This window comes from Lissotriton helveticus, chromosome 6 (assembly GCF_964261635.1).
Source record: "Lissotriton helveticus chromosome 6, aLisHel1.1, whole genome shotgun sequence".
Classification (NCBI taxonomy): domain Eukaryota; kingdom Metazoa; phylum Chordata; class Amphibia; order Caudata; family Salamandridae; genus Lissotriton; species Lissotriton helveticus.
In genome coordinates this window covers 1,919,555,573-1,919,574,998 of record NC_136067.1, presented here as the reverse complement: position 1 = coordinate 1,919,574,998, position 19,426 = coordinate 1,919,555,573, and the positions used below count along the sequence as shown (strand labels likewise).

Genomic DNA, 19,426 nt, shown 5'->3' with positions numbered 1-19,426 from the left:
AAGTGAAAGAAAACATGCAAAATAATACATTACACAGATGTTTAAAAAGAATATCCTGAAGTGCAAATGCATAAACATATCCATTCCTGAAATCCCTACTCTGTAGAGCAAAATGTATATGTATAGGGCAGTGGAAACGCTTATGTCAGACTGTTTTAGACTTCTTGCAGGAGTATTAAAGCAGTACGTGTCACTATCCCCTGTTCTTGGGGTTCGTGAAGTCATCGTATGTTCCTCCCAGGGTATCCCAATAATACAAATAAACAGGAGACTTCGTTTACAACGCATTGTTACATTGCATGCCATTACAACGCAAGTCGTTACAACGACTTGCTGTAGGGGCAGAAGGTGTTGGATTTGTTGGATTTTCAATCCAACACCTTCCCTACTGTTGCACACACTGGACGTGGAATAGTAAATGATACGATTCCAAAATCCAGCGCCCCCTACAGCAAGTCGTAACGACTTGCGTTTTAATGGCATGCGTAGGAAACACATGCGTTGTAACGAGTGCTATTCCAAATAAAGTGTTTTGTAGGAAAAAGCTGCTATGTGCAATCATCTTAGGTATCAAGGGCATATGCTACCATCGTATCTTTTAGATTGAAAAACTGTTGGATTCGATATTCCTCAAAGGTTCAAGCATAGCAAAGCTAGTTTCAATGGTGTACATGCAAATGAACACGTAACTCCACATCTGTGTTGTGGCCCCCTACAGTCTCTGTGCGCAATGTCACTATCAGTCATGACTCCTCTCTCCACAGCTCCTTTTCTCTGTCTCCTCCTCTTGGTGGACTTTAAAATGTTTAATCCCGTAGTCGCTGAAACTTGCAAGGGACCGTTCATGGTATTCTACAAAGTGACAGGCCACGAAGTAGCACTTATCACCATTTGTGATCGCCAGCATGTGCTGGAGGAGCACGTTTTTACATCTTGATGGTGCTCCTCACATATAGCTTGTCACATCCACATTTCAGTATGTACTACGTGATCCATATTGCAAGTAATCCTGTCATTGATTAAAAAATGTTGGCCCTCAAAGGTCTGCTCGCTTTTACAATTCAGTTGATGTCGGCAAGCCTTGCAAGAGCTGCACTTGATAAAGCCCCTGTAATTGTTATACACACACACACACACACACACAACTACTCCCAAAGGAAGGAAGACAGGCACCCAGAAGTGGTGTAAGAAGCTCAATGTTTTATTTACGATCACTTCGGTGATCCTATATACAATTCTGAGCATCTTTCACCACTTCTCAGTGCCCATCCTCCTTCCTTTAGGAATGGTCTTGAGGATATGTAGCGGTGACTTGTCCCTTGTCTGCTTGAAGGAACAGCAGCACCACAGGTGGACAAAACCACAGATGAGCAATATTCTTTATACATACCTATATTATATATACACACATTAATATACGTGTTCAACAGCAACAAGGAAGTGCTAAACTACATATATAATGCAGTATCAATCAGTAAACTTGAGCAATAGCCTGGGTGTTAATGATATCTTAAGTTAAATTTAAATAAAGCGTCATGGTATTAAGTCAAAGTAAATACAAAACAGAGGTTAAGATTCCAAAAAAAGTAGCTTCACATTTGAGTTGATACACCCAAACCATAAACAATTTTTTCAGCTTGCTTTCCCTCTAAAAGGTAGCCCCTTTGAATACCCTCACCCAGCTACAAGGTTTCCCATGACAACCACCTATAGCTTTCATTCTTTCATGTGAATGACACACTGTGGATACACCAGGACCTAACATTTCACCCACGTCGCTTCCTTCCCATCCCTCATATGGCTGAGGCGAACTGATGCCTCATGGTGTACTATAAATAGGTTTCCTTTCTATCACGTTGTATTTGTTATGTATAGGACTTCAAAAGTCTCGTAACATCCCCTTCCGCATTCTTAAACAGCTTCCTCCGAGGTCCAGGCAGCTGAGAGATCAATGGAACCTTTGTCCGCCATCCTTTACTTAGCAGCCACCTCCCTGCACAACCTAATTTCTGCTGAAGTCTTTCGACAAGTACACTTTTCCAATTTCCACCACTAACTGCCCAGTTTATGGGCAGCTTTGAAGAATCCTGTATCCAGGGTAAACAACGTGTACCACAAAACTTTTTCCCCGCAGGGAATTACAACGCGGTGGTTACAACGACCGCGTTGTAATTCCGCATACCATTACTCCATAAGTCGGAACAACGACTTTTGGAGAGGGGAGAAGGTGTTGGATTTAAAATCCAATACCTTCCCTACTGTCCGCACAGCCTGGAATTGGAATAGTAAATTATACTATTCCAACATCCAGCACCCCACCTCCGCAAGTCGTTGTTACGACTTGTGGGGTAATGGTATGCAGAATTACAACGCAGTCGATGTAACAACTGCGTTGTTATTCCCTGCGGGGACAAAGACTGTGTGATAACGAGGTATATTTGTATCCAGTTACAGGGTCTTGTAATCTCATTAGTAGGAACTTGAACATCAGGCGTTCTGGCTTAAAAAAAAACACAAACATAGTAAGTATCACATTTCTACTCTTGTGCAGATCTAATAATTTCAAGCAACATTTTAAACTTGCAAGGACCTGGAACCTTGGTGTAATGCAGATAGGGAGGGGGATACGGTTACAAATAAAGACATAAAATCTGATGTTTCCCCTACTATTGATGGGACGGTGCAGTCACAAAATGCAAATCAGGTGTTCTGGCAAAGGTTAGATGTAAACATGGAGCAGCATAAAAGGGAAACCCGCAAACTGAAATTCTCCACCCTACTGACAGATCACTTACATAAAGTTGCAGTGTCTCAACCAACGCCAGTGTAGCTTTGAGACTTCAAAAAAAGAACGAATGTGAGTTGAAAGGACAAAAGGCACCTGCCCTACTCCCACTCTGACATACCATCCTCAGTTAATACACTGACTGCTGTAAGCAAAAACAGCATTCTGTGTGTCTCTGTTCCCTTCATGTCCAAGCTGGTGTGTAGGGTTCGGTTTGTTCATGTTCACTCTGTGTCGAAGCGGATTTGTACCAACCTGGGTTCCCACATCCCCTGTGTATCTGAACCGGTGTCTAGACTGCTGACCTCGAAGGATGTAATAGAATGTTGGTGTGTGTAGTGGACACTGGGAGATCAGGACAACTGGAGGGAGGGTGCAGCTTAGACTGAAGAGAGGTACTTGGCACTCCTCAAGTTACGTCCTTAGGTAAACAAATAGGATAACCTTGTCTACCAGACTGCTTCCTCACTCATCTTTGAAGAATGTTTAAGATTTAACAGCTACTCAAGTGTGGAAGGCTCAAATTCTGGCCCAACTTTTGCACCAATGAACTCATAATCTATCAAGGTGGCCATCCAAATGCCATCACCCTCCACGAAGCCTGAAAACACTTAAGTGGATCAAATCCCCAATTACTACCTTCTCTTCGTGGATCACTTTGATTTCTCGATCCCACGTCCTTTCCTACCGGATGTCCTACCGGATGCTCTAAAAGACAGAAACAGCCCAAATGCAGCAGAAAAAAATAAAATAAGCATCTGACAGCTGTCTATTGGGGTCTAACCCATCAACAGAGGAACTCTTCACCCATCAAGAAAATGAGTATGCAGGATCAACAGCTGAATCCAGAGAAGTCCAACTAACTTATTATTGAGATTACAACAGGTATCGCTGCATTTGTGGAGTGGTGTGGCTCACTGGTTAGAGGCGGCAGACCCGGAAGCAGAGAACGGCCCGGGACCAGGGTTCATTTCCCGATGCGGCAGGGTCGTGGACCAGGGTCAGCGGACTCGATAATTCTCGCCTCGGTGCCTACTCTAACCAGGGATCACACTCGGCAACTCTGGGCATTAGCTTGCCTCATCTCCACAACGGCCCCCCACATTCGCCGGGGATGCCTGGTTTCACCTTGGAGATACCCAGTAGGGACCATCTCACAGGGATAGCCAGGACGGGTTCCCCAGCGGTCTACAGCGCCACGACGCCTCAGGGCAGCAGTGCGCTTTACAAGACACACACATTTACATTTACATTTGATTTTCCTCCCTAAGATAAGCTTTGGAGGAAATGTCTCCAAGAGTGATAATCACTAGATGAAAGGGTCTCTGGCACTCAAACGATATTAGAATCCTTCAGGGTCAAATAAAGGAATTAAAGCAAAATGTAAAATACTCAAGCCAAGAACAGATAATTGAGGGAAGCAGGGAGATGACAGGGGTAGCAATCTTCAGTCTGATTGGTTTACTAAAGGAAGACTGAAGGCAGCCCATATCGATAAATTTGTGGAGCAATTGCTACGAAAATGCATGGAGGAATAAACCTACTAGCATAGGGTCAAAGATCAAACAGCAAAATAAAAGTGGAACACAGAGGTAAAGGGATCATTTACATCTTAAATGTGTACGAGTGACACAGGGACTTACAACTACAATGCATGCTGGGATTTTAAACATTTGAATTTTACATAATCCGGCACCTGCAGCCAAGTTTAAGGCGCGGATGTTTGTATTTTACTGAGGTTGCCAAGAATGAGCAGACACCAGAGTGTACAATATGAGATATTTGAGACAAGGCAGATTTGTGTGCCTGTTACATACTATCCGAGTGACGCATGCACAATGAATCTGTGTTACTGATTCAAATTAAAGGGGTCCCATACTGCAAGAGCACTGGTCTGCAACCAGAAGTCTGCAAATTCAGGGCAAAAAATCTGATAATCCTCACAACCCTCGCAATTTTCTGCCAATAGATTCCGGCAGGTCAAACTAGCTGAAATGTATTGGTGGAAAAGACTCAGAAAAAGGCAAAATATTGCAGAACTAGGGGCCTAAAAAAAAAAAAAGATTCTGCTCGTTAGGCTTCATTTCTGTTTTGAAAATTCAGAATATGAGGAATTTACCCTACCTGGTAAATACCTCATCATGGGATAAAGGTATTTAACTGGAGTTAAATACAACACCCTGTGCTGTCCAACTTCTGAGGGCCTCAATTGGGAACCCCTACCCTTTTCTTTACTTTTTGGGGGGAAGGGGAGAACGCAATATCTGTGGTCATTAGACATCAAAGTTGTAGCTGTTGCGGATCAGGTCGCCAAATGGCTTTCAAGACATTTCTATTAGAACACCACATACTTGAGCGAGAGATCCCATTCAAGTGATGTAAAATGTGAGTTTGATTAAGAATTGCAGGATTGGACTCTTGGCCCCTGGAGATCTCCATGAAGGTTTACATTGTCCCTGCGAAAGCACTAAAGGCGGGCTAGCATTGATCCCACCCCGATATCTACATGCTCCTCCTCCACACAGTAACACAGCTCACACACCAGTTTTAGATGTCCTTGTTATGTTTTGTACCTGTACGTGCACTCACTGTGGGATTGCAAATGTCTGCAGTTTATAACTGTAGCACCTCTACCAATAGTTTAATGGCGGTGCATCTTAACGGTCGCAGGCATCAGAGTAATATTAGACTAAAGGAATTGTTACTATAAAGCTTGCTACAGTGACTCGCATTTATTTTCTATATATTGCACCTTCAAAAACTATTTACAGTGACGTACCGTATTAACTTATAAATATTTTACTGTACAATCAACTAAAGACTTCTATTCCGCTAATGCAGTCTCTTCCTTTAGTAACCCTTTTCTTCTGACAATGTTCCTTTTGTAGGACTCCAGGATGGCTGAAAAACAGACTTGTCACACGAACATGACAAACTGGTGCAGGTGTAGCGTAGGTGGTGCCAGCATTGTTAGGTCAATGTTTTTTGGTATTAATGCATATATTATATAGCCTCTTTATTTCGTCATTTACATGAAATATGCTTATAATCTCAATTCAGTCTCCACTGAACAAGTATTAAAAATTAGAGTTGATCCCAGTCAGCATACATTAGCAAACAGGACAAAAAATTGATTTAGACTCATCACTACCAGAACAGACACATGCTACCATTCAGTAGTTTCCATAGTGTAGTGGTTATCACGGTGGCTGGACCATTCCTTGTGCGGAAGATTAGTGTAAAGGCCTCGGACAGGGCCAGGGCTCTTAAAGGTGAGATAAGGCAGCATCAAAAGGCTCCCATATATCAATACCTATAACTTCACCACCTTTACTATACCAGCTGCAAACTGTACACCTAGGAAATATCACTCCTGAAGAAATTCCTTAGACTTAGTGTTTTGAAATCTAAACCGATTCAAACCATTGTGATATTTCCAATGTCTGCATGCAAGTCTTGCACGTTGAACAAGAGATGGTGTGGCGTAATGGCAAGAGCTGCCAACTTTGGAACTTGAGAACAAGGTTCCAGTCTCTGCGTCGGCTCACCATCCTGTGATTCTGGGCAAAGCACTTACAGTTGCAGTGCCTACCAAAAATGAATGCGTCCTTGTGCAATGTAACTCGTGCTCATGTAAAGCGCTCCCATACGATCGGTCGAGCTTGTGCTATATAAAACAGACCTGCTTCAAAGATCAAAGCCATACCTCTAGACTCCACACATGTCGGGGATGAGCTGTTCCTTCCTCGTCCTCAATCATCAGCCCCCACTGGCCTTGTGATGGTCACTTGTGGCCAAGCACTGGCCTCCTGCTTGGCGGTCTTGTTGCCAACAAGCCTGGTTCTGCTCCTATTTCAATATCCCTCCTTAAGCGCCACTCATTTAGTAGTAAATATTCCCCATTTTCCAACGGCTTCGCCATGCCCCTGCCATCTTTACTACTAAAAGAGACCTCAGTGTGCAGAGAGATATCTGCACAAAAGTTGTGAGAGGTCGAGATCTCTGGCCGGTGGTTTATGAATAGCATTGGCGGAATCGGAGTATGGAGGGACAGGAATGAATATCCTGGGTTAGTCTGAACCCTGCAGCGGGCAACCACCCTGATCAAAATGAATTTTAATGGGGTGTTGCTGCAGTGTCGAAACGGTTTCTATGTTTTATCCACTCGTATGGTGAATATATAAACTAAAAAAGAATTAAAAAAAATAGTGAGCCTGAGAATGAGTACTACTTAAATACTACTTCCCATTCTCGAAAGCGTTTTGTGAATATAGCTCATAGTAAACATACACAAGTTGTAATTCAAAACAGCCAGGGGAATTGTGCATATCCGGCTACAATGCCACAATTCAGTTCTTCACATAGGCCATCTGGACCTTTTTAGGTCTCGCCTACCAGACCGAGCAGGCTGTTGGAGAAAATACCTATTGTCAGCTTACAGTGGGCTAATTAGTGCCCATCTATTGCTTACCACTGGTCCACTTTACTGTCACTCATGTGCTTGCTTTTTATTTGTTAGATTGTGTGTGCTTTTTTCTTCCACTTGTTGAGTTCGTCCAACCCCTGGAGCACGGACGGATTACTTGTGTCCTTCCACTGCTTAATTTTCAGGCACTATTATTTTCTTTTTTGTTAAGCATTCCATGAGGGTGCACCGCCGTACTCTGTGTTGCTTTGTCCCCCATGTGTTTCTCTTCTGACCCCCTTCATGTTGCACTTGTCCTCGTGTACCTCTCCCAATGCGTTGCTTTCTCGCCTGCGTGCTACTCCCCTGCCTGCTCCACGTTACTCTCACCCGTTGCTTCTCTCTCACATCCCACCCTCCGTGTTGCTTCCGCACCCATTCAACACACATTTGCACTTTTTTTTTTGTTTACTAATCCAACTTGGTAAATAAAAATAAGTTAGAGGTATTCTGTAGGCGCACGCAATGAGGGCTCCTACAAAATGATGGAGCAGCTGCATCAAAGTGTGTTTTTTTGTTTTCTTTAGCAATGCTGAATAGCATCGGGGTTGTTCCAAAGGTGCGCCCTAGTGTTTTTGCCAAGGTATGTTTAAATTGTTCTGTAAAACAATTTTGGACCCCCAACGCCTGCTAGTATGGTTTAGTAATATTTTTGTATTTGTCTTACCTACATTTTTTCTATGTGTGTATTTGTTTACTTACATCGACCCTGTAAAGCGCTCTGATACTCGTAAGGGTCTTGTTCGCGCTATACAAAACGTTCAAATAAATAAATAATGAAGGCAGAACCACTGTCCATGTGACACCTTTAGGGTTAAATGTGGCAACTATGTAATATAAAGTGCTTTCAGAGTCGAGTGTGGTTGAGTGCCAGTAGCAGTGATGTTTAGTGTTAAACGTGGACAGAGGAAGTAGATAACATCTGTTGTTACAATAAACCTCGATTTTAAAGGAGAATAGGACTTCTTTGAAGTGCATGTGGCATAGAAAAACAGTTACAAAATGGCAAGAGGTTCAACAAGAACGACAGGGAAGACGAAAAAATAAAATGAGTACCTCAATCGGAGCGCGATCAGTTGAAGAACAGCAATCAAGCTAAAGCAATCAGATATTGGTCTATTCTCCAGCCGAAAGAAGAGGAAGTGAAGCCAGCAGGCACTGGCCAATTAGAAGGCAGAAAATAAGAGTGACAATGAAGACAACTAATGCTACACCACTGTGTGGGGGAGGGGGAGCTGCAAGCTACTTGTGTACAATATCTCTTGCAAGTGAAAGCGCATGCATAGTATATGCTGAAGCAAGCAAGATGTAAAAACACAAGGTAACCATAGAGTTTGGTTTCTGGTACTCGGGGCAGAAACCAACACACTGACTGCTAGGAAATATACATTGCACTCGCTAAAGCATAATGCACACTAAAAACACAAAACTCCTAATCAAAGACAAAGAAGAATCATTAAAAACAATCTAGTTTGATCAATAAATAAAATAACTAACGGTAAAATGCAGACGGACAGCGACCAGATAATCAGTGCATGCCGAACTATGGCTGGAATGGTAAGCGGAAAGTGATGTCCGATTGAAGCAAGTGGCGCCTAAGCTACCACCTACCTCCATGTTAACAGTCTGTTTCTAGGCAACAGTGCTGTGTGGTGATTGGTGCCCATGGGTCGATACTGAAAATGAGGAGCGTGAAATCAATCTCGGAAACCAAATGGTGGTTGGATAAATATGAAAATATTCGGAATGGGCTGAGAGTGACCCTCCGGCATGGGCCCAATGACATTTATGTGGCACAGAGGGACGAGCTCCGCTTGGTTCTGAAGACTTTGCGTAGTGTTAACATCTCACTGCCTGTATTTTACAAGGATGACCCACCGCTGGACCCACCTTCTTCCAGTTGTTCAAGCACTTGTCGATAAAGTTCCCATCAAAAATAGCCCAGACCACAATATTATAATAAAAACTACACATTATATTCACTTTATTAAAGGGAAGTTCTGATTCGTCACATAATGATAAAACAATGTTACAAAATGTACAATTTCCCCTAAAAATCTAATTTGAAGGGACCTTATGGTAGTGATCCACAACCCAAAAAACACTGATAGTTGCCAATTGTGATGAGCAACAACCAGAATTTGCCCCACAATGGACTTTGCCTGACCTCACCCAAAGTCAAAGGTACCTCAAAATACCACCACTGAAGAGACCGCATCCGCCATAACCATCAGCCATTACCCAAACCCTTCACTAAAGGTCTGTCCATCAGAAAAAGACTTTGATGGTCCTGCATGCAGCCCTTATTCCCCACTGATGCTGCACATGGCCTTCACAGCTAACCCTCAGGCTCAGAGTGCAACCCACTGCGAAGAGACAACCCTGTGCTGGCGGAGGGGTGAGTGTTAGGCTGGACTTTCAACAAGGCTCTCGGCACAGAACCAATTCACCTGCCCACAAACCTAGAGTCTATTGGTGTTGTCCTTTGGCTACTTCCACGACCTTTGGGGTTCTTCGCCTAGTTTTTAAAACAGGCCCTGCACTCATGATTTTAGCAGCGAGAGGTGGGAATATTGACGGGTGTTGCCTCCGTCCAGATTGGTGCGCCCATCCTATGAGATAGATCGAAAGCATTCAGCATCCACCACGACCCAGGTCCTCGGCAGACAAAGTGGCATAACTTTGGGCGGACTCTGACCCTCGTTTTTTTCATTTTCCAAAGTCTTTTTGCTATACCCCTAAGTTGACCAACTCAAGAGTGATTGCACACGTTCCTCAACTCTGTTAAAATGTAGCCAGAATGGGGATTTCTTTTCCCAGGGCGTTATGGACTTTCCTTGAAGTCCATGGACCACACAATAAAAAGGTTAATTAAATATTGTGGCCCTGATAAATTGATAGTCTATTCGCCTAATCCACGTGCTCCTAGGGATTTTCCCTTCGTACACAGGTATTTGTGGATTATTCATGATGTCTCACATCATAAAATTAGCTACTGATACATACATTGTTCTTTGCGACAATCAAAGAAGATACCACTGTAGTCAGTCGATCCTGACATGGTAAAGAAGACGATGCCCCCTGAGCAAGAAGGACCCTTGTTCAATTAATATAGAGCCCTGGATGGTCCACATCTACAGACCACCCAGAGATTCATTATCCATATGAACATCAAATTAATACATTGGAGATCATGCAAATACGTTTTGTAACCTCCATTAAAAAAACTACAAGTGGATTTATATATACTAGGCCTCAAAATGGTATATTCTGTGTAAAAACAAATCACATGAAATCTGGTTAATTCAGCTGAGCAGGTTTTACTGTAGCAAAAAATACGCATTTATATGAGACTTAAAATGGGAAAAGCTACTCATATCCTACATCCAGTTTCACACTGTTCCTTTACACCACTTGTTACCCTGTACAATGTCTAGTAGAAATGCTTAAACTCAAATAGAAAGTACAAATTATCCTTGGTTTTTCGTAGCGAAGAAGTGATTAGAAGGCAACAGGGGAGAAGTGCAGGTTATAGATGATGTGAAAGGTGTTAGTAAGTGCAGCATTGCCAATTGGACAAGATAAACAGAGGTCAAAAAGATGTTCAAGGGGGAGTGAAAGTGAGGGATGCAAGGGGTAGCGGAGAGGTGCTTGTGACAGCAAACCGGATGGCTATCACTAACCCAGGACAAAGTACTACTAGTATTAAGAATGAGTAGACAGCTGAAAGATAAGGGAGAGAAAATGGAAGAACATGGCTCGAGAGAAGAGGAAGGTTTAGTGGAGAATTGAGAAGAGAAGAGCCAGGCAAAGACCTAGAGCGATCATACATTGAAGAAGAGATACAGAGATGGGTGACAGTTGAAAAGGATAGTCCAGAGGGTAGTGCGATGGTTCAAATGTTTACTATGGTTCCCATCTGGTTAGGTGTATTCATAGAAGTTTCACAGCACCTTCAGCACTTAGAGCCCTGATTAAGCTAGTTATAGATTTGCCGCCGTCAGCAGGAGCTTGGATCCAGACCAGAAGCAAATGTGGTTCCTTCTTTAGGAGATCCAGAAACTGAAGGCAATTACAACGGATGACGTCACTTCGCATTTGATGAAGTCAATTTAGGGAGAAGCCCAGTTACGAGCAATGTACTACATGTAGTTTGTGTTTAGGCTAATATGCATTATGAGGGAGGCCAATCTTCTTTCGGAAATTTGGTTGCATTCTGGCTTCAACAGATCTCTTTTCAGGGCTGGCTGTTGACCCTTGAGGGAATGGGCAATTTGCCATTCCTGCTCCTTTAGCAACGGGGCACGCGCCACTCGCTTCTGAGTGGCTCCTTCGGGAGATGTCTGATTGCCTTGCTTCAGCACCGGACCTGTGATCTGGAGGGATCACCCGCCCTGTGATCTAGAAAGATCACATACCTGGCACAGGTGCTCTGCAGATATATATAGAATATTCTGGCATAGAAAAAAAAGCAAACTTTGGCATTGTTTAGATTCCACTAGAGGAAGAGTTGCTGTCCTATCATTTGCACGTTTAACTGCAGCCCCATCCGGCAGCAGTCGGTGCATCAACGAGCAGCGGGATTGCTTTAAATAAACGCCCCCGCGGCCATCCTGTTACAAGCCTCCCCGCGGAGCGCGCGGCTCTGATTAGGCCCCGTGGCCCGCATTCCACGCGCAAATAGAGACCAGGCCCTTCCTGTGTTTTGTTACCGGGAGTGATCTTTTGTTCTGTGTCAGGGTCAAAAATCAGCTCTGCAGCAACCTGGCCTGATATAACTTCACATTTCCGACTTTAAAACAAACACCGAACAAAACAAACGTGGGCAGGAGACTGCAATCCCCAGTGAAGATTGGTGACATTTCAGAAAACCCACCCACAAAATCACATTTAAATTTAGTAGCATCTGATATAGAACACTGGCACATGCAAAGCTAATATAGAAGGTCTTCCATTGGTTATATAGGTAAATGAAAAGAAATGTCTCAAAGCGATCCTCCTTATGTATGGCTGGGATCGGCCTGAAGTAGAGGGTTCCGATAAAGAATAATGTGCCAACCTTATTTTCCTCTGTCCACACTGGGAGTCTAATAGGACTCACCCTGCATTCCCATATTGAAGAAGCCTCGATTCGAACCTGGTTCCTCATGTTCCAAATAAGTACAAAATGTGGTTAACCAACCACAAAGGATCCGCTCCTTTTGAATGAAACTGCTGAGTTTATTAACTCTCTTATTCATGTATTCTTTTTATGTTCATTGCATTTCATCAAATGATAGCATCACAAATGGAGATATCGTTAGTTTCATGATTTCTTTTATTGATTCCTCCTTTTTTGAAAATTCATCATTATTAAAGAAAGTTCGTTGTATTCATGAAAATTTCAATCGTTTAAATCATGCCCAATGCATTTCGGGTTAAACAATAGTAACCCTTCGTCAGGGGCCTGTTGAAACATAAGAAAACATTCAGGACCTTAGCATTCAGTGCAAAGAAAAAATATATACGAATATCACATGTGTAATCTGTCGCTGTAGCCTACTACCGGAGTAATGTATTAATGTCAACATTGTGATGAACAGAAAAAATGTTAACTGACGTGTTTAAAGAAAAGTGAACTAAAGTACCGTCTACTGTGAGCCCATTCGTCAGAAACCGGGTAGCTCTAAATTTAAACATTACGCTAATTGTTGCCATCATATCTATGCCGAAAAACCGATTTAAACGAGAGTAGTCCAGGGTAGATGAGGATAAAAAACATAGAACTAAACTTACGTGTTGCATACGGCCGTGGGTTCGGATCGGAGTTCCGGGTCACATGGGTGTGTTAGTGGCCTATAGTGGGGTTTTTTAATCTAAAAAAAATGGTCACGTGTACGCTGTGTGAAAAAAGATCTAAAATCGACGGCTCTAAGTGGTGGCATATATTGACATGCTTCGTAAACCCTACGTAAAGTGAGACTTTTTAAAGATTACGAATTGAATTAAAGCACAAAAAATGTGAAGTTTGGTAACTAAAGTTGTGGACGTATGGCGGTAGCCATAGTTACGTACAATCCGTCCTGTGATTGGACAGTAGTCCGATCACGTGAGTGCGACGTGAAAAGATGTCGAGAGGTCAAATACTTGAATACTGTGATTGGACGGTAGTTCCAAAGTCACATTCACTCCCATCAGCTATGCAGCGGGTCACTCCCATCAGCTATGCAGCGGGTCACTCCCATCAGCTATGCAGCGGGTCACTCCCATCAGCTATGCAGCGGGTCACTCCCATCAGCTATGCGGCGGGTCACTCCCATCAGCTATGCGGCGGGTCACTCCCATCAGCTATGCGGCGGGTCACTCCCATCAGCTATGCGGCGGGTCACTCCCATCAGCTATGCGGCGGGTCACTCCCATCAGCTATGCGGCGGGTCACTCCCATCAGCTATGCGGCGGGTCACTCCCATCAGCTATGCGGCGGGTCACTCCCATCAGCTATGCGGCGGATGAGGCAAGGGTGAAAAGCGGAGGTCTGGGAGGAAGCAAAGATTGTATCTAGGCTTGCACGGTTCCGCGCCTTCAGGGTCATAAGTGTGGCAGACGGCAGTGACCTTCTTACTCATACGGATGAAGGAAGCAAATGTCTGAGCCCTCAAGTTTCCTAGGATGGAGCATCCGGTCCAGGTTTCCGCTTTGTGGAATAGTAGTCATGTTGATACCATTCTAAAATCACAGCCATGAAGCTATACCAATGGCAGTGATATGGGACCTGTGAACTCAAGAGGCACCACCCTCACAGAACGCATTAAGAACAGCACCAATAGCGGAAAGGATATCTTCCCCATTGTGAAGGACTTGTCTCCCTGGCAGCATCACTCCCTCAGGAGACCTCTGCAACCAACTGTCCCATTTATTTAGCAACAAGATCAACAGCATCTACAACTGCGAGTCCCAACAAGACTAGTCAATCCTCGTGGGCCGCCTAACCATCATCCCAGACAACCAGAAGACCACCTGGCCCAACATCAACCTCCAAGAAACAGCAGCTACCATGTGACCTATGCACACTGGAGCACTATCAACCCCATGCCCCCATCACATGTGCACCAAAGGACTGGAAATCAGCAGCATGGCCCTCTTCTCACTCTGAAGCACTTAATCACCACAGCCACCTCCACAGCAGCCTGGACACATGCCACAGTTCTACCTCTCCTAAGAAGCCCTTAGCAAACTATGCTAACTACCGGTCCACCTCCCTGCTACCTTTTCCAGCAAAAGCATTAGGGAAAATTATAAACAAACATCTAGTAGCCCACCTCCACGGCAACCCGTGTCTCAACACCACCCAATCAGGTTTCAGACTCCGCCACAGCACTAAGACCACCGTCATTGCTACCACAGATGACATCCGACTGATCATGCACAGAGGAGACACTGAGCCCTTATCCTTCTGGAGCTTTCCACTACATTTGATGCAGTGTCCCACCCCATCCTTATTCAGCACCTACACAATGCCGTCAGCCTGCCTGACACCTTGCACCTCATGCGCTGCCAACCTTTTAAGAAACTGGTTATTAGTTGTGGCCGGGTAAGTACCCACTTCAAGTAATAATCTCAGTCCTAGACAGGGCGAACGACTAAAGTCACTAAATAAACCCTGGCTAAACCCCCTGGTAGTTGTGGCACAGAGCAGACAGGCTTAATTTGGAGGCAATGTGCAAAGTATTTATGCAGTACCAAAACAGACTAAGTAAAAAAACTGTACATCCCAAAACAATTTGAAAAACAGAGTAAAATGTAATTTAAAAAAATGAAACTAAAATGACAAAAATCCAATAGGGGAACTGGAGAATAAAGTTGTAAGTAGAAATAGCACTAAGAAGCACAAAGTGCCAAACAGACCCAATGGTCGCTGTAGTACAGGATCAAGGCGCAACATGACACTGACCGTAATAGAGCATGGGTGAGACATACTAACTGGTCAAATATTTTACCTTTTGACTTCAGTTTTTTTTAAGTCCCATTGCACCACAGGAACACACTTATAAAGCCCCCAGGACCTCAGGGGAGGCACTTGGGAGACTCATAGGGTGTCAGGTAGAATCTAGTCAAGATCCAGTTGCCACTGATCAGCTAGGCTGTTGCAGGGAAGATCTCTCTATATACAATACAACCCTGTAGCTTTAACAGGAGGTCAGTCGTATGTCCCTTGGAGTCCACTTCCTCATCCTAGGCACAGACGGGCAAGCAGGTGCAGTCTTCTAAGCTCTTTTCAGGTCTCGCACAGCAGGTTCAGTCCTCCTCCACAGGTCCAGGAGTGTTCCGACATGGGTGCTAGGAGATGCACATTTATGCCTGCCATGAGCTAGTGGGTGGGAATGTCCCACATGGATGCCCTAACCAATGGGGAAACATTTTCCTGGGGCTAACCCTAGCCCACTTTGAGTGGGGTAGGGTTTATAAGATGGCTGCAGTCTTCGGTTACACTAAACTAGGACTCCTAGTGCTGGAGGTGTGTAGAGAGTAACTATGGTAATCCTAGCGTCCTCACACATCTAACAAAATAAAAAATGTAAGCAGGTCATGCACCGAGAAAAACCTCAGAGACAGACGTCTGGTAGAAAAATAGTGGAGTTTTCAACAACCTGGCAGTAGATACACACAAACTGATTTGGCATCCTGTTTCCCTCCTTTGAAGAGTGGTCCAAATGTTATATGTAAACCCAGTAGACCTATCAAACTGGCTTTGGGACTGTAATGTCAAGAAGAGGTCCATTGTGATTGAGGTTTGCCTGGCTGTGGGAACAAAAGAAGGACCCTGTCCCAGTGTCCGCTAACATCTGCCTGTGGAAACGGCACCAAGTGTGGAATTAAAAATCCCAGCACAACAGTCAAGCAGGATGCGACATTCAAGGGATTAGATACTTTAATGACAAAAGGAACCTCACAGCCATACTCTGCATATTCTGTCAGGTTCAGATGGGTCATCTTTGCCAATACAGGTCAGCCTTTTGTTTGCTCATCCTGTGAGCAAGTTCACACCTATTCAAATACTAATTACTAGCTGACCCAAGTGGGAGAGGAAAATGCAGATTTAGCTTCCAGGGTCTTCAGGCAGGGCAGGGGTACATTTCTAAAAGTCCCCTTCTAAAATATTGATTACAAATGACTTCACCAGTAAAATAGGCTTGTAATATTTCAAAAAGTAAAAAAATGACATTTATAGCGGTGACCTAGCTAGCGATAAGAATGATGCTAATTCCAATGCTTTTCTATGGAACAACCAACCTTTTTACAGTGAAAATAGCTTTCAGGCTTTCACTTTAATGACATGAACGTTAAACCTTTAAATGCTATGCATTATGGGCAATAAGGACTAGTTAGGGGTGACTTAATATTTAAAACCAAGGTTTAGGCCTGTCAAAAGGGGTTGTTTTGCCAGGTTAAATTTGCAGTTTAAACCTGCACAGCCAGGCTACAATGGTATAGCAATAGGAAAGGTTGACCCGGTCATCCCAAGAGAGCTTAGGTACATATAATTACAGATACAAAGACAACAAGGGGATCATTTCAAAACTGACAGTTACAAATCGACCTGGTTAACATTCATTGCATCCGGAAAGTTAAGATACTTTAACACTCGGGCATATCTAGACAAAACATGTATTTCTTTTTCATAGGTACTTAATACAACAAAAAGTAGATAAAATAATGAACAGAATAAGGGTTTTTCTTTTTTTAGTCTTATATAGCGCAAACTAGACCAGAAGATATGGGGTAGCAGAGCACTTTACATAGCACCAGTTTTGTTACATGAGGACACATTCATTTTTGTTAGGCACGGGGAGATTAAGTGATTTGCCCAGAATCACAGGATGTTGAGCGTCCTTGTTGAGACTCGAACCCGGTTCCCTAGCTTCGATGTTGACTGCTCTAGCCATAAGGCTACATCCTCTCCCCAATTACACATATTCCACCATTCAACAGACGAAATGACCCATGAAAGTCCAAGATCAAACTCAGTCAACAGGGTCACAGGTATTGTTGTTTTATCCTTGCAATGAGGTAACGGATAGATGTAAAACTTACTTATGTGTTGACCAATCAAGATTGACTTCACGGAAACAAGTAGTGGAAAGATGTCATAATTTCTGCCTTTAAATAGTTAACCTCATCACTGCGGCCTGAATTCCGCCGCAGTGCTGAACATTCCAATCGCGGGCGTGGTTATGACAGCTCCCGGCCGTCATCAGCACACAGCCAACGTGACTCATGAAGGCCGTCATGAGCATTGAAGAGGTTAATATTTTAGACCAACCTCAGGAAAATGCTTAGAAACACAATACCCAGTAGTTTCAATGTTTCCAGACCATTGTTAACAAATGATGGGATTCTTTCAGATTTTAAGTATCAAACTCCTATGCGGAATGTTTACATGCATTGAGATATTAATGCTTGGGTTCTGAAAGTCAGAATGCTAACTTGTAGTCCAGCAGCTTTGTCACTGGGTACTGACAAATTCACAATAGAAAGCCTGGAGACATGCTTGGCAGGTCCACTGTAGTGGCTGGAACAATGAGTGCTTCAGTCCACTGGTAGCATTTAGTTTACAGGCCCTGTGTACACTTGGTACCATATACTAGGGACGTATAAGTAAATTAAATAAATTAATCAGGTGTATATCAACTGTGCACTCTACCTCTGCTAACCAGTAGTACGGTGCTTGTGCTCCTCCTTTCACCATAGTACAGAGTCCTATAGCCAGCAAAAAAAAAAATTGTGGGTGATCCTGCCGACAGGGTAAATTTCCAAATTACCTCATGGGCAGAGTACCACAAGGATCTTCGCTCAGCTCAATGCTGTTAGACACCTGCATGGCCCCACTCACCAGCATCATTCAGACTCCTAGAATCAATGTAATATAATACGTGGACAAAACCCATCTCATCCTCTCTGACAAACCTTCAAATGCCCGGACTAACTTCTCCACCTGCATGTCTGAAGTCGCCAGATAGAGACCAACTACCTCAAGTGTAACAGACAAGTCAGCAGTCATCGTCGGCAAAGACACTTGATATGGAACTCCAACTGGAGGGCCTGCCAATCTGAGACCCACTCCCAGCCCTACCAACCGCACAAAGAAACTAGTAATAGTGGTTGACTACAAGCTCTCCATGATAGGCCAAGCGAAAGCGGTCTCCGACTCCTGCTTCCACACTCTAAAGATGCTCAAGAAGGTCTAAGTGGATTCCACTCAACACCCATAGAACCGTCACCCTGGCCCTCATCGCCAGCTATCTGGACCACAGGAGCGCAATATATGTAAGAATCACACTACTGACCAGGGAACTTCAGACCATGCAGAACTCAACACCCAAACTCTCATTGAGACTCCCACAACACTCCACACCTAAAAAAAAAACATCCAAAGGCTTCCACTAACCTACCACACACCTCCAGTCTCCCAGACCCTTACTAGGTCTCACAGTATATATAGAACCAGATCAAGCAGCTCTGCCTTCCTTTAGTTACTTCACTTCTAAAGCCGGTTATGACCTGCCTCAACATCAGAGCCGCCTCCTTAGTTCTAGATTTGTGCAAGAAACAGAAAACTTGGCTTTTCATCTAATTCTCGGCCCTGGGGCAGGCCTATGCTGAGCCTGCTTCCAGCGTCAGGATACCCTCATGGGTAAGTGGTGTGCTTTCCAAATACCCATAACAACAATGCAGGCATTACAAAGTCTTCTCTAATCGTTCTGAACAACTTGCCGGTCATTGATGGATCCAGCTGCATGCAAGAGCTCCTCCTAAAAGACACTAAAAGGCAGGAACCTGAGAATTTTCACTCAAAAACAAAAAATGATTCCACTGTTTTCTACCTTGCTCAACCATCTAATTTGCTCAAGACTTCATATAATTCAATTGTCTTTCGCTGCATAAAGAGCATGCACTACGAGCCTACCCTTATAACTGTGCTGTTGGCAAGCAAATTTCTGACAGTAATATCCATTCATCTTTGGGACAAACTAAAGCAAAACGATCATCTGGGTTTGGAGGCAAGACATTGGACTCATTACTATTTGGTAGCATACATAGAAGTGGCAGGGGTAGACCATCCTCAAATCTGTCCTGCGTGAAAGGTAAATCTAACAGCACCTTCTGCTCAGTGTTTAATGGCAGCAGCTGATGCTACC

The 19,426-nt window shown here is 43.7% G+C and overlaps 1 protein-coding gene across 3 annotated transcripts in view; it reads right to left on the bottom strand.

Annotated features, from left to right (window-relative positions):
• LOC144763879 (inositol-trisphosphate 3-kinase B-like) overlaps positions 1 to 19,426 on the bottom strand; it is a 292,849-nt gene that overhangs the window by 45,533 nt on the left and 227,890 nt on the right. The gene's annotated exons all lie outside the window — the stretch shown is intronic.